The sequence below is a fragment of the Sarcophilus harrisii genome, chromosome 1 (assembly GCF_902635505.1).
Source record: "Sarcophilus harrisii chromosome 1, mSarHar1.11, whole genome shotgun sequence".
Lineage (NCBI taxonomy): Eukaryota > Metazoa > Chordata > Mammalia > Dasyuromorphia > Dasyuridae > Sarcophilus > Sarcophilus harrisii.
The window spans coordinates 371,612,238-371,627,698 of NC_045426.1; positions in this window are offsets into that span (position 1 = coordinate 371,612,238).

The following is a 15,461-nucleotide window of genomic DNA, read 5'->3' on the forward strand; positions in this document are numbered from 1 at the left end:
CCTTAAAGTAATAGTCCAAAATACTTTTTGATGCTCTGAAAGTTATTTATGGGCCAAAGATTTACACTACATTTTAGGTGCTCTGTACTTATAGGGACATATTTATTGATTAGTGATAGGACAGAATCCTGGAGAGGTGGGCTGAATATTTCTATAGGATTCTCAACAGACAGTCAAAAATCAATGCTGAAGAAAGTGACTATATACCTCAAATGGAAGTCAATTCCTTTCCAGCCTAATTTCTAACTGAAGAAGTTTTGAATGACAGTAGGCTCTTCTCCTGTGGCAAAGCAACTCATGCTGACTCTATTTCAATTGAGATTTTCAAGATGGGGATTCTACTGGTCATATAAAAGCTGAGTTAATTCTTTTGGGTTATATGACATGAGGAATTTGTCCCTCCAGAATTCAATGATAACCCCATTGTCTGTTAATGGTAATAGATTTGTCTTGTGATAATCACAAATAGGTCTTCTCTTAGTAATTGCCAATAAGATTCTAATCAAGAGTCCTTAATAGTCTGACCTGGAAGATATTCATCTTCCTAAGAGCTAATGTGGCTTCAGAAAGCTTCAGAGAATGGTCATATACTGTTTGCTGTATAACAACTTTAGGAGAAATTCCATGAGCAAAACAAGTCTGTACACAATGTTGATTGACCTAACCAAGGACTTTTATATTTTCAGTTGTTCAGTGTGTGGAAAATTTTGGCAAACTTTGGTTGCTCAGAGAAGTTCACCAGTATTGCATGTCAATTTCAAGACAGCATGCTTGCCTGGATCTGAAAAATTGACAATATTCTCATACTTTCCCAATCATCATTAGAGTGAAGCAAATCTATGTACTTGCTCCCATGCTTTTTAGTTTTCAGCTATATTGTCAGATATGATCAATGAGGATAAAAATGGTATCAAGGTCAACTGTCACACAAATTGTAAGTTATTTAACTTGAAAAGGCTACAAAACAAGACAAAAGTGAAGGGAGAGTTGGTGCATGGTTATTTGTTTGCAGATAATTACACACTCAATACAATCTCTGAAGGTGAGGTGTGAAAAAGCATTGATTGGTTCTAAGGTGCTTGGACTAATTTTGGTCTAACAATCAACACTAATAAAGCATAGATTCTCCACCAACTAGCATCACATCATCCATATGTGGAACTATAGGCTATAGCAAATGAAGACATTTTGAGTGCTGTAGATAAATTCACTTATCTTGACAGTATGCTTTCCAGAGATGTATACATAGCTGACACGGTTGATACATGCATTGTCATAGCTAGCTCAGTTTGGGAGTTTTCAAAGGGAGGTGTAGGAGAGAAGATATATTATACATCAGACATATAATACATATAAAAGTTCTACAGGTTATTGTGCTAATCTCATTATATGCCTGTGAAAATTGGACAGTCTTGTCATTGCCATTCCATGAATGTAAATCACTTCCATTTGAATTGTCTTAGAAAGATTCTTAAAATCACTTGATAATTTAATGTATCAGATACTGAGATCCTTTCTTGAGTTCAATGGTCAATCTTTCAAACTCTACTTTAGAGAGCAGAACTCTGATGGGTTTGTCACATTAGTTGAATTATTATAAAACTATTTTATGGAGAACTCAGAAGGAAGAAGTTCACGTGATGGTTAGAAGAACTGATACAAGGACATTCTGAAGGTTTCCCTGAAGAACTTTGGAATCAATTGTGTGACATAGAAAACATTGGCAAAGAACTCCTTAGTATAGCATGCCTAAATGAAAGAAATCTCTATGTTCTATGAATGAATCTGAATTGCAAAAATCCAAAGAAAATGTGAGATGCACAAATGTAGATACATTTTTATTCCAAATATTCATGTGAACCATTTGTGTTTGACTTATGATAGAGCCTTCTGAACTTGTATTGGTCTGATCAGCCATAGTTGGACACACTATACCTTGGCTCCAAGATAGTAATATCATTGTAGTCATCTTTGAGAACAAATAACAACAACCATCGAGCATGTACCAGGACAGCTAGGTGGTAGAGTAGATACAACACAGGATTTAGAATATTCATGAGTTTAAATCTGGTATCATAAAGCTTACTACCTGTGTGATGTTGGGAAAGTCATTTAACCTTGTTTCCCTCAGTTTCTCATCTATAAATGAGCTGAATAAGAAAATGGCAAACCTCTTCAGTAGAAAACCCCAAGATAGGTTCATAAAAAGTCAGACAGAATTAAAATGTCTAAGCAACAACAGCAACAAAGGTACCAGGCATAAGAGCTAAGTATTTAGAATACAAATAAAAGTACACAAGATTTTCTTTGCCCTCCAGAACAGGAAGAGTCTCATTCTGAATTATGGAAGGAATGAAGGTGATAAGGTCTGAGTATAATTGAATGTAGAGGGCATGAGTAAAGATATTATAAATGAGAGTTAAGGAACCCAAGATCCAAAGATTGGCACACAGTTAAATAATAAGTAGAACATCCAAGACTCAAATCCAGATCTTGTGATGTCAAAGTCAGTATTTTTTCCTTGACAACATTCTCCCTCTGACATAGCACTTTTTCTTTTTTTACCCTATGCCTTTCATTAGTTTTTGACAATCATTTGTAATAAATGTTGCATCAGTAGAGGAAATCAATACTAACAACTTAACATTCGGTTGTTATTGGCTAATTATTTGCTAACCTGATTCAAGAAAAAAATAAATTTAACAACTATATTAAGAATTGTAAGCAATGTTATATGGGAAAGGGGAGAAAATTCTATCTATTATCTTATATTACATTAAAACATATTTTATAATATATATTATACTATAACATAGTATAAACATATTGTTAAAATATAATATATAATAGCATTAATATATTTATGCTATTACATATTATGTTATATAATATTTATGTTTAATATAATATAGGCATATCTATTATATGAATATATATTTTCCTTCTCTCTCCTATATAGAACTAAATATTGATAAGAAATATTAGATATTATATTTTAGATTACATAATAATCTATAAAAATAAATATTACATATTATGTTGTATATCTGTGTGTGTTTCTCCCATATAACATTAAAGACAGTACTTATCATTGTTAAATATATTTGTTCTAAATGAATCAATCAAAATTTAGAATTCAGTCTCAACTCTGTTCTTGGTCTCAGTCACAGAATTATACTCCATGAATTTGTTCACTGCTACTCACAAAGATAGTACCTTTGCTATCTCATGGCCACCATTAGCCCTGCATTTATTATCATTATTACAAATAATTTTTTTAATGAGTCAATGTATATATAGCATAAAGAAGCACACAGTACCAGATCTCAAGAATTTTACCTTCTATAAGAAGAAATTAGAAATAGGTATGCATTTAGAAAAAGTAGTATATGGCAAGAATATAAAAGACACATAAAGAAAATCATGGTAAGAATAGTCAAGATGATGGAATGAATACCAGCACTTTTACCTCAGCTCCTTTACATCAATGCTTGCAAGTAATAAAGAGTAGCATGCCAAATGTCAATTGTGAAAGCCAAGCAAAGTCTCACAGATATCCTATTCCACTTGGGCAGTATAAGAGGACTTTAGATATTGCAGGGGGAGGATCGGTAAGAGAGGCTGTCTATGAGCACAGCATTATAGCAAACTGGTTCCACAATAGTCAGAAACAGCAGAGGATAAGAATAGTGTCAGAGAGCAACCCAGAACCCAAGCACAATAAGAATTCTGAATATTTGGGCAAAAAGAGGTCAGAAAAAAACAGATACATGTATTATCTGTCAGCTCCATTGCCCATTATCCACAATTCCTGAGTAGAGAGAAGCAAATGTAGTAAATAAACCAGAATACAAACCAAAACCAAGGAAAAGTCAGCAGTTAAATCACTATGAACATGCCAAACTCCAGCAGGGCAGCAAATTATAAAAATCCAACCATACCCACATTAGCTAGTTTTAAATCAGATCAGGAGTTTGAAAACTACAAAGGAAATGAACACAATAACTGGGTCACACCATTTTAGAAGTAATGAAAATTTACAGACCTAAAGAACAATCTGTAAAGGCAGCAAAAGACCATAAATGACAGAAGTTCAGATCAAGCACTCTCTAATCCACCTATCCAAAAGCGAGCAGAAAACAATATTAACGTAAAGTCAAAAGTCAAGATGTAGTATATAAACATTAAAAAAAAAAAAATGACCATTAAAACCTACATGCTAACATGGAAACTCAAGACAAAAACAAAAAGAAGACTTGAAAACAAATAGAAGCAAAGCCTCAAAGGAAAAAAAAAAAAAACAGATTAAACACTGAACCAATAAGAATTTCTAAAAGAATAAGGAAATTCAATTTTAAAAGGGAAAGAAAAAGAATGCAAAAAATCAAATAAGGATGAATGCAAGAAAATTATGGGGGGGGGGGAAATCAACAACATGGTAAACAGTACAGAGGAAGAGAATAATTCCTAAAAAGTCAGAATTGGTCAAATGAAAAATGAGGTATAAAATCTTGTAGAAAAATTAAACTTCTTTAAAATTATAATTGGATAAGTGGAAACTGATGACTTCAAAAGGCATCAAAAACAAAATAAGACAAAAGCCTAAAGACATAAAGAATAATGTAAAATATCTCAGAAAAATAGCTAACTTTGAAAAGAAACCAAGGAGAAATAATATAGGAATTATTAAGCTACCTGACAGCTCAAAAAAAAAAAAAAAAAGAAAGAAAGAAAGGGGGGAACTGAGACATTATATTTCAGAAAATTATAAAGGAAAATTATCCAGATATCTTAGAAACAAAGAGCAAAGTAGAAATTGAAAGAATCTCCTGAAACTATGCTCAAAAAGTTATCAAACTGTGCATACCCTTTGATCCAGCAATGTTACTACTGGGCTTATATCCCAAAGAGATTATAAAGAAGGGAAAGGGACCTGTATATGCACGAATGTTTGTGGCAGCCCTTTTTGTAGTGGCTAGAAACTGTAAACTGAATGGATGCCCATCAGTTGGAGAATGGCTGAATAAATTGTGATATATGAATATTATGGAATATTATTGTTCTGTAAGAAATGACCAACAGGATGATTTCCGAAAGGCCTGGAGAGACTTACACGAACTGATGCTGAGTGAAATGAGCAGGACCAGGAGATCATTATATACTTCAACAACAATACTAGATGATGACCAGTTCTGATGGACCTGGCCATCCTCAGAAAGGAGATCAACCAAATCATTCCCAATGGAGCAGTAATGAACTGAACCAGCTACGCCCAGAGAAAGAACTCTGGGTGATGACTAAAAACCATTACATTGAATTCCCAATCCCTATATTTATGCACACCTGCATTTTTGATTTCCTTCACAAGCCAATTGTACAATATTTCAGAGTCTGATTCTTTTTGTACAGCAAAATAATGGTTTGGTCATGTATACTTATTGTGTATCTAATTTATATTTTAATATATTTAACATCTACTGGTTATCCTGCCATCTGGGGGAGAGGGTGGGGGGTAAGAGGTGAAAAATTGGAACAAGAGGTTTGGCAATTGTTAACGCTGTAAAGTTACCCATGCATATAACCTGTAAATAAAAGGCTATTAAAAAAAAAAAAGAAAAGAAAAGAAAGAATCTCCTGAAATTCTCAAACTCTCAGCAATATTATAGCCCAAATCCAAAATTCCAGAGTGATATAAGTAGCCAGAAAGAAAGACTCTAAATTTCATGAATTAATAGTCAGAAGTACACACATTTTAGCTACCATAACTATAAAGGAGTAGAGAACTTAGAATATGATATTCCAAATGGCAAAGGAGGGAGGGTATAAGTAAAAATAATCTACTTAGTAAAGGTGATTAAAATCCCATGGGGGAAATGGATACTTAATGAGATAGAGGACTTTCAAGTATTCCTGATAAAAGATCAGCATTGATACTAAAATTTGATATTTACACCCAAAACTCAAAAGAAGCATAAAACAGATAAAGAGGGGTAAGAATTCATAAGACTCAACAAAGTTAAACTGTTTAAACTCCTACATGAGAAGATGATACATAGAATACCAGATAATTTTGTCATCACTATAATCATTAAAAGACTTCTTAAATAGATAGTATTGGTATGGTTCTATTATGTTTGGTACTATCTAAAAGATAAAAATGAAGGATGAAAAAGAAATACATTGAGGGAGTGGAATTGGAAAATTATCTTCCATAAATGGGGAATTCAAGGAGGAGTTTATATAATAGAAGAAAGGATGGAGGAGAAGAGAGCTTATTTCCATCTGAATTGATTAAAAGTGAGAAGATTATAGATAGGTAGATAGATAGATAGACAGACAGACAGACAGACAGACAGACATGTTGGTACAGAAATTCACTTTTCCTAAAAGAGAAATATAAGGGAAATAGAAAAGAAAGAGGATAAGAAGGAGGATATATTGAAGACAGTATTCAGGAATAAAAGTCTTTTGTAGAAGGGACAGCATCAATTTTTTAAAAATATAAGAAAATAGAAAGGAGACAAATACACATTTAGTTATCATATCTTTAAATTTGATTGGAATCACTTCAATTATAAAAAAGGAAATGTATAGCAATATGGATTAGAAATGAGAATCAGTCATCTTGTTTTCATGAAGAACATTTGAAACATTAAGATGAACAGAGTTAAAAATAATAATAATGATAATGAGTCTGTAATAGAATCTATTGTGTTTTAGTTGAAATAAAAATATTCTCAGCAGAAAATTGTGCAAGATTTATTTGAAATAATACAACATGAAATAAGCATAAACAGAAAAACAATCTATAGAGTAACAGCTCTATTTTAAAGCTAATCAACAGCAAAACTTAATAGCTACAGTTCTAAAGGACATATGAAAAATGCTATGTACATCTATATAGAAACTAATAGACTCAGAGTAGAAATCAAATTATCTATTTTATTTATTTATTTATTTCTCTTTTTTATTTATTTTGTTGTGGGTCTTGGAACAAGTGTATTTTTCATGACTTCAAATTTTAATGAGTTTTGTATTTCTTGTTATTTTTCTAGGAGGGGGAGGTAGGATAAGGAAAGAATCTGAAACTGAAAATAAAGTAAATTTGAATAGAAAAACTCAATTTAATATTGCAATATAGCAATAAGAAAATGAATATGAGACCACTTCTAACTCGGAGGATTGAGAAAGGCATTATAAAGAAGGCAACATTTAGATTACATCTTGAATTATAAATGAGTTATAAAATTCAAAGATATAAGAAAAATTTCAACAAGTAGAAATGTGAGTGGTAGAAGGTGAGAAGGGAATTTGTGAGATAAGGTGAAAATAAGCATTGAATGAGGAAATGAGATATATGTATGAGAAAAAAAGAATTCAGCTTAGTTCAAGCACACAATATGGCAAGAAAAAAATTGCAAGAATAATTCCAATTAAGACAACTCTGAGGTATCACTACACACCTCCCAGATTGGCTAAGATGACAGGAAAAGATAATAAATGTTGGAGGGGATGTGGGAACACTGGGATTCTAACATATTGTTGGTAGAGTTATGAACTTACCCAACCATTCTGGAAAGCAATTTGTTTGTAGCAGCTCTTTTTGTAGTGGCAAGCAATTGGAAACTGAATGGATGCCTATCAGTTGGAGAATGGCTGGGTAAATTATGGTATATGAAGACAAGGGAATATTATTGTTCTTTAAAAAATGATGAACAAGCTGATTTTAGAAAGGTCTGGAAAGATTTACATGAATTCATGCTAAATGAAATAAGTAGAACCAAAAGACATTGTTTGAAGCAACAACAAGAATATGCAATGATCAATTCTGATGGACATGGCTCTTTTCAACAATGAGGTGAGTCAGGCCAATTTCAGTAGACTTGTAATGAAAAAAGTCATTTGCATCCAGAAAGAGGACTGTGGGAACTGAGTGTGGATGAAAATATCATATTTTCACCTGTTTTGTTGTTGTTTGCTTGATTTTTGTTTTATTTCTTTTGTTTTCCTTTTTTGATCTGATTTTTGCTCTGCAGCATGATAATTGTGCAAATATGTTTAGAAGAAATGCACACATTTAATATATATTGAATTGCTTGATGTCTAAAGAAGGGTATGGGGAGAAAGGAAGGAGAAAAATATGGAATACAAGGTTTTTTTAAAGGAGGATGTTGAAAACTATCTTTGCATATATTTTGGAAATAAAAAGCTATTATTTAAAAAAATTTAAACAAAGCTTTAAACTTGGGTCCTTTTTGGACCTAAAAAAAATTGCAAAAGTACATTGGTAGTGGGATTGTAAAGGACTTTGAACACTCAGCTAATGAGTTTGGACTTAAATAATCAATTTATCCCCTATTTACTAACCAATAAAGGATTTGAACATAGGAAGAGAGTCTTATGAGAGGCCTTGGGGAAAAAATTGTCTTATTGTCATAGTTATTAATGAAATGGAGTTTTAATTTTCTCTCTAGAGTCTAGTATAAACTCTAATGCTGTACCTCCAGAAATATATAATATTATAATTCTTAACCAAACCTTGATCCTTTGGAAACAATTTGGTTTAGCAGTCTTGATGAGTGAAAAATATATTTACTTAGAACAAGTGAGTTCTAATGACAAAAGCACAGAAAAGGAAAAGTGTATCCAAACAATCCCCAAATTATTTTTCTTCCCTAAATCAGGTCCTAGATTGTCAGCCACCAAAAAAAAAAACAACTAGTTAATCCTAAACACTGGCCTCTCTGGGACAGTGGTAATATGGAAATGAGGACAAATCAGGGGATTACATGAGATTTGAGACTTAGAGCACATCAATTATATTTGCATTCTTGTCTCTGTGATTCTGGGTCCCAAAGCTATCAGCTCTTAGGTTTGTTTAAAAGTCATTAGTAATACATGGATAAGTACAAGAAGTGAAACTTAACCTGCTCTAAAAGGCAAAGCTTGAATCCAGATTTCTTCAACCTCTTTGAATGTGCTCAATTAGTCAATGGTTAATTTTTAAAAATTAGTTTAATCACAATCTAGAAAAATTTTAGTTAAAAGAGGAAATCCTGGAATGGACACTGATTAATATGTCTTTTCCATTCTTCCTAAATCAATTTTGCTTACCTTAGGAAAAAAATTCTGATTAACTTTTAAAGACTTTCCTTCTAAGACTTTCACATTTATGGCAACAAGGAACCATGACTCAGAGGTTTAAGAGAAAAAGTACATTTTTTTGGATAGGATCACTTAGGGCTTCTCTTTCTCTAAATGCCTAGAAGCATATAAATGTATCAAATGATAAAATGTTTTAGAAAAACTGGGAAATTTTTCAAAGATTTTAATTTTTTTTCCTTCTCTCAGCTTTGCTTCTAACATTTGGAATTTTTCCACCATGTTTCAGTTTTCATGTTGGAATTTTTTTTGACCCTGCAGCTTTCATCTCCCATTAGTAAATTCCTCCCAGAACCCCCATTTTGAAATCCAACAATCATTCATTCTTCTGTTTCCCATTTTCCAGATTTTGTCATTATTCCTCACTGCCTTCTTTACCTGAAGATTTTTTATGTCTCTATGATCTTCTCAGTTGGTTGTTCTCCTTCTCCCATTGATGAATTTTACCTGATATCCCCATTTTGATGAAGAGCCTCAGGTTAACTATTCATCATTCCTTTCCCAGTTTTAAACCTGACTCTATCCTTTGCTACTATGCCTTAGCATAGATATTTGTCTCTGCCTTTTTTTTCTTAGCTTTTTAGCTTTCCTTTTTCTTCTCTCATTAGAATTTTACCTCCTTGAGGGGTGTATGTGTGTGTGTGTGTGTGTGTGTATGTGTGTGTGTGTGTGTGTGTGTGTGTGTTTTTTAACATAGGGTCTGGCACATGGAAATACTTATAAAATTTCATTCACTAACTGAATAATGTCCATAAGAACTTGTCTAAAGATAAAATATACAGATAAATAATTCCATAGTTTTAATATAAATACTTGACATATGAAAGCCAGTGTGGCATGCAACATATAGGGTTATTTTGAATTCCAAGGAAAGCTAGAAATATATTCTGTCTCTGTCTGATCCCTACTAGAATTTTGTTGATTAACAAGAATAATTACCTTTTGTTATATAGTCTCAAATAAACAATGTTACCAATTTTCTTCTTCACTCTGTTTACCTATCCCAATATAGATAGTGAATTCAAAGTGAATAAAACAATTCAGAGAAAATATCATAAGATTTTTTTATAATTTAGACAACATATTTAAAACCCAGAAAGCATTTTGCAAACATTAATTCTCAGGCAAGCATTTTAGATCTGATTTTATGTTTAACAGAACTTCTTTGGTTCTTTTTTCAATAACATTTAAAAATCAGTTCTCCAGGGACACAACCAATGGTGTTTCTTAAGATATGGATATAGTTTTTAAATATTCATTTATTCACTCAACAACTATTATTACTAATATTATCATCAAGGTAGTGTATTGATATTCTCTCTTTCTCTCTTTCTCTCTCTCTCTCTTTCTCTCTTTCTTTCTCTGTTTCTCCTTCTATTAATATATTTAGAAGATATAAACAGAGAAAAAGACAAGAAAATCCAGTCTGTGACCAAATAAACCCCTTCAGCCATGCGAAAGCTACTAGAATTATTAATAAGGAGAAAAGCTTAGGAACATTTAGAAATGCATTATTTATTAAGGAACCATCACTGGGACTCATAAAAGGAAGACTGTGAGTGAAAAACAGGCTTGTTTAGTTTGAGTATATTACTACAGACAGGCTAAAGATAAGCTGGAAACAAAGGGGAACATTAATCTGACTCTCAGGAAAGCATTTATAACTGCAACACATATTGCAATGGTTTTAAGTAAATTTATCATGGTATGTGGTGAAAGTAACTATGGGATTAGACTAAAGTAATTAAAGAAAAAGAACCATACATTTTAAAAACATCTAGTCATTTGATCTGAGAGCTAACTTTTGGCTAGTCATTATCTGCCCACTAAGCTACTGGAATATGGAAAGTGAGGAGGAGAAAAGGAAAACAACAGAATGTGTAAATGATAGGTGACAGAGTAAAATGGAATAGTTATAGATTGACTGAATACGGAAGATTTACTTTTCCTTAATGGTAGTGGGCTTCCTATGTGAGATTGAGAGGCAGTCATTGGTTTGTGGATAGAGATTATTTTAGACTTGAGAAGACTCGAATTCATTTCCTATCTCTGACCTAAAATGATTGCATTATCTTGAACAAATCATTTAACAATACACCAAGTAGCAATTAATTGCATTTTTGAACAGATAAGGTTAAGTTCCTCACTGAGAATTCTTCATTCTATAGAAGTCATGGGTCTGAGTCCCATCAAGAAGGGGAAAAAAAAGAAGCCACTTGTAGGGATTATGCATCAATCAAACTCCACCAACCCATCCACAACCAAGCTTAATTTTCTACCTTTACAAAAATCATTATCCATTACCTCTGATGACATATTCTGACTAAAAACATCTGCAAAGCCTAAATCATGAAAAAATTAAAAATTAGAATTGAAAGCAAATTTTGATTCATGAATAGTGATATCAAATTTATCTAGTAGTACTTATTCATTTGATCTATTTGTTTCTTCCTGTCTTCTTTAATTTTCCAAATTTTAATCTTTATCTTTTATCATTATTATAATTGTCATCACTGTCATTAGCAGCACTATTATAAATAAATACTGATCGATTTTGTGAAAATTTGAAATTAGACAAAAGAATAATTATAGTAGGCTGTCTCATTGTTATCAATGAGACAGTTAAGAGAAATGCTCAAAGGAGTTATTGTTTCTAGGGAAGCAAAACTTGCTTGTATAATTGACCATTTGATTTGCATCAGAACAGTGGCCCAAAGTAATGTAGGAAAGTTTCTAACTTTATTTTTATTATTTTTAAAAATTTATTTATTTTTAATACACAGTGCTTTATGAATCATGATTGGAGAGAAAAATCAGAGCAAAAGGAAAAAACTTTAGGAAGAGAAAAAGATAAAAAAAAATAAAAAAAACATACCATATATTAATTAGTTCTTTTTCTGGATGAGTATGGCATTTTCTGTTCAAAGACTATTGGAACTGCTTTGGATTACTGATCCACTGAGAAGAACCAATTTTTTCATAGTTGATCATTTAACATTCTTGCTGTTATTGTATACACTGTATCCCTATTTTTGCTCATTTTGTTCAGCATCAGTTTGTGTAAATCTTTCCAGGGCTTTCTAAAATCTGTTCAGCATTTTTGAAAGAACAATAATATTCTACTACCTTTATATACCACAACTATACAGTTGTACAGTCATTCCCCAATTGATGGGTATCTACTCATTTTCCAATTCTTTGCTACTACAAAAAGTGCTGCTATAAACATTTTTTGCACATGTGAGTCCTTTTCCCTTTCTTGTGATTTCCATCCTATGCAGAGCCAGTAATGGCACTGCTAGGTCAAAAGGTATGCACAGTTTGATAGGCCTTTAGGTATAGTTCCAAATTGCTTTCCAGAATGGTTGGATCTATTCACAACTCCACCAATAATGTGTTAGTGTCCCAATTTTCCCACATTCCCTCCAACATTTATCATAATCTTTTCCTGTCATTTTAGCTAACCTGAGAGGTAATGAAGTAATTTCTCAGAGTTGTTTTAATTTGCATTTGTCTAATTCAAAATGATTTAGAACATTCTTTCACATGACTATATATATAGCTTTAATTTCAACATCTGAAAATTGTCTGTTCATATCCTTTGACCATTTATCAATTGGGGAATAATTTGTATTCTTATAAATATGGCATAGTTCTTTATATACTTTAGAAATGAGTCAGTCCCATCTATCATGAGGCAAATGAATAGGACTTTAGTAGAGAATATATTTTTTTTCTTTTTGGCATTTCTAACTAGGTATTCCTGGTATCTAGGACAGGGCTAAGATAGTAACTCAGAATTAAACATCTTCAATTCAAATTATACATTCAAAATATATGGAAGTCAGATTAGAGCCATGGGTCTAAGATATTCCACCTAGTTTGGAAATTTGTTCCTAGTAAACAAATGATATTCCAAGTTCTGTAGTTTTAATAAATTAAGTATATCTGATATACTTATATGAGATTGTCTTTATAACTCAAAAACCTATCTCAAAGGCTGATAACATTAGTTTGGGTTTTTTTGGACTCCTTATTTTAACATCTATCTCTGTCTTGTCATATTGTCATCTTAAGTCAATTGCACATCATTTGAAAACTGAGTGCCACCTCTGTTAATCAATGAAGAAACTAGCATTGTTGATTCCTTGAAGGATTTTATTGACTCCAAAGAAGATATGATGAAGTATGACGTTTTCCTTCTTTCTCACTTATTGTTATATTATAACCATAGTAGAAGACAATGTCTCTAATTAAGCCCTTTGTGTGCTTTTATTTTGGAAAATGAAGTGAAAACCTATTCCAGTATCTTTGCCAAGAAAAAAAACCCAAGTGGGGTCATGAACTGAACCAAAAAAAAAAAAAATCTGCTTCTTTGAGGTTGATGGTAAAAATGAGTATTATAATAATGAGAAAAGGATGATCTTTTGATTAGAATTGAACAGACAAACTAATCCCAAGTGAGTGTAACATCCATGACTCATAAAGATGATGGTATCCAGAATCCACAAAAAAAATGAAAAATATCATAAGCAAGAAAATCTGAAATCTTCAGGATAAAGTTTTTTTTATAGCTATCCACTATTATACCATAAAGAGACTTTTTATCCTCAAAAAAGATCAGGGAAAAGGGTCAGATATCAAAAGTTAATATTCTCACAGGGATTTTAGAAAATGTGTTCATATATTATAAATAAGAAAGGAACTTAATATGAAGATTATATTTGGTCCACTCCAGGAACTTTTATCTAATTCTTGTGCAAGCAGAAATCATTCTTTGCATTTGAAGGGCATGCAGTTTGAGGGCAAATAAAACAATTCCAATAGCATAGTCAAAAGTTCTTACCTTATCTATCTATCAAGTCCATATACTATCATAAAGACTTAAAAAGCAATCTTATCTAATTTGTGGGTGAGTGAAAACTGAAAGGGCTCTTAATGTGATAGATGTTTGAAACACCATTCACAACTATTTGCAGAAACTGGAATAATGCAATAAAACCAAAAAGCATGAAAATGAGCTTAAATAAAGGCAATGTCTTGTATTGTGATTCAAAAACTCATTTATACAGGAACACAATGGAAGAGATCAAATATGACTTCAAATTAACTGAAGAAAAGACAGGAGCATTTTATTTAACAACAAGCACAATAAAATCCATATTTTCATACTTACTACCTTATGATATAGTTTAAGATCTGGTATTATTGTTAAACCTTATTCATTCATATGTGTGTATGTATATATATATATATATATATATATATATATATATGTATTCATATTCATATAGGCACATATATGTGTATGCATTGTGTATGGATTTTATGTATGTGTATGTATTTAATGTTATCAATTTTTTGTTCTTCCAAATATATTTTATTATTAGTTACAAAATTTCCCCCCAATTTTGGGGAAAGGAAGAAGCATTTTTATAAGATTTACTATACTTCCAAGGAGGAAACAACTTAGGGGTCATCTAATTTAATTGTCTTGATTTTTTTTAATCTAATAGTATCCAAAGAAAGAACTATGGAGACTGAATGTAGATCAAAACATAATATTTTCAACTTTTTGTTGTTGTTTTCTTGTTTTTTTTCTTTTTTGTTTTTTTCCCTAATTTTTCTTGCACAGCATGACAAATATGGAAATATGGTTAAAAGAATTGTACATGTAACCTATATTAGATTTTCCTGTTTAGGGGAAGTGGGAGGGGGAAGGAAAGGAGAAAAATCTTGAATACAAGGTTTTGCAAAGGTGAATATTGAAAATTATCTTTGCATGTATTTGGAAAAATCAAAAACTATTTAAAAATTTTTTTTGAATTTCAAATATTTCTGCCTTCTCTATCTTCTCTACCCTTTCCCCAAGACAGAAAGCAATCTGTAATAGTTTATACATGTACAATCATTTTAAACATATTTCCATATTGGTCATATTGTGAAAGAAAAATCAGAACAAAAGGGAATAGCCATGAGAAAGCAAAAAAAGACCAAAAAAGTGAAAATAAATGTTTCCATCCACATTCAGTCTCTAAAGTTTTACCTGTGGATGCAGATAGCATTTTCTATCCCAAGTCTATTGGAATTGTCCTGGATCACTGTATCACTGAGAAGAGTTAAGTCTGTCTCACTTGATCATTATACAATCTTTCTGTTACTGTGTAAAATATTCTCTTGCATCTGCTCACTTCACTCAGTATCAGTTCATGTCAGTCTTTCCAGGTTTTTCTGAAATCAGCCTGCTCATCATTTCTTAAAGAACAACAATATTATACTGCATTTCTTACACCATAACT